This window comes from Engraulis encrasicolus, chromosome 11 (assembly GCF_034702125.1).
Source record: "Engraulis encrasicolus isolate BLACKSEA-1 chromosome 11, IST_EnEncr_1.0, whole genome shotgun sequence".
In the NCBI taxonomy this organism is placed as follows: Eukaryota; Metazoa; Chordata; class Actinopteri; order Clupeiformes; family Engraulidae; genus Engraulis; species Engraulis encrasicolus.
This window is the reverse complement of record NC_085867.1, coordinates 38,008,156-38,008,877: the sequence shown is the minus strand read 5'-3', so window position 1 is coordinate 38,008,877 and position 722 is coordinate 38,008,156.

Here is a 722-nt window from a genome sequence, read left to right as displayed (position 1 = left end):
TCATATCTCGGAAAGGGCTGAGACAAAAAATGTGGCATCACCAGGTACTGACAAGTCAAGGGTAACGTGAGCAATTCAACAGCATGTTGAAATGGACTGAACTGGTCCTTTAAGGGGCCTGTACGAGAGCCAATCTTTTTTCCTAGACAAAATTCAGGTCAAACTTTTGAAAGCTGTCCAGCTACATTGGAAATGTTCCAGCTACTATCTGTCATAGCACCAAAATGTCTGGGTACTTTCTCGTTGGCAGGAGGTGGGAGACAGTGTGGGGCACTGAGGCCCAAATCCATAATCCAGACTAGTCTCTAGTCTGTTAGTAGTGTATTGATTTAAAAATGTTTGATATTTCAGTGAACAATAATTTAAGAAGAACATCAACAACAAGAGTTGAGTACTTTTGTATATTCTCCACTAGGGGGTACTAAGTGAGTGCTTTTCCAACACACATCCATCTTCCCCCAGACCAGTCTGGACTGTGTTTTGAAGAGGAATATCCTGGATGCTGTGATCACGACTGATGCTGTGATCACGACTGTGATAATTACATAGGCCTATACGTTGACATTAATTTGTTAAATGGACAATACATCTTAATATGAGTGACATTATGTTTGTGAATCTACATTATAATTCTTTTGCCTACAAGTTGGTTTTACAGTTTTACATGATTGGTATGACATGACAAGACATGACACACCTCTCATGGACAGAGAGAGAGAGAG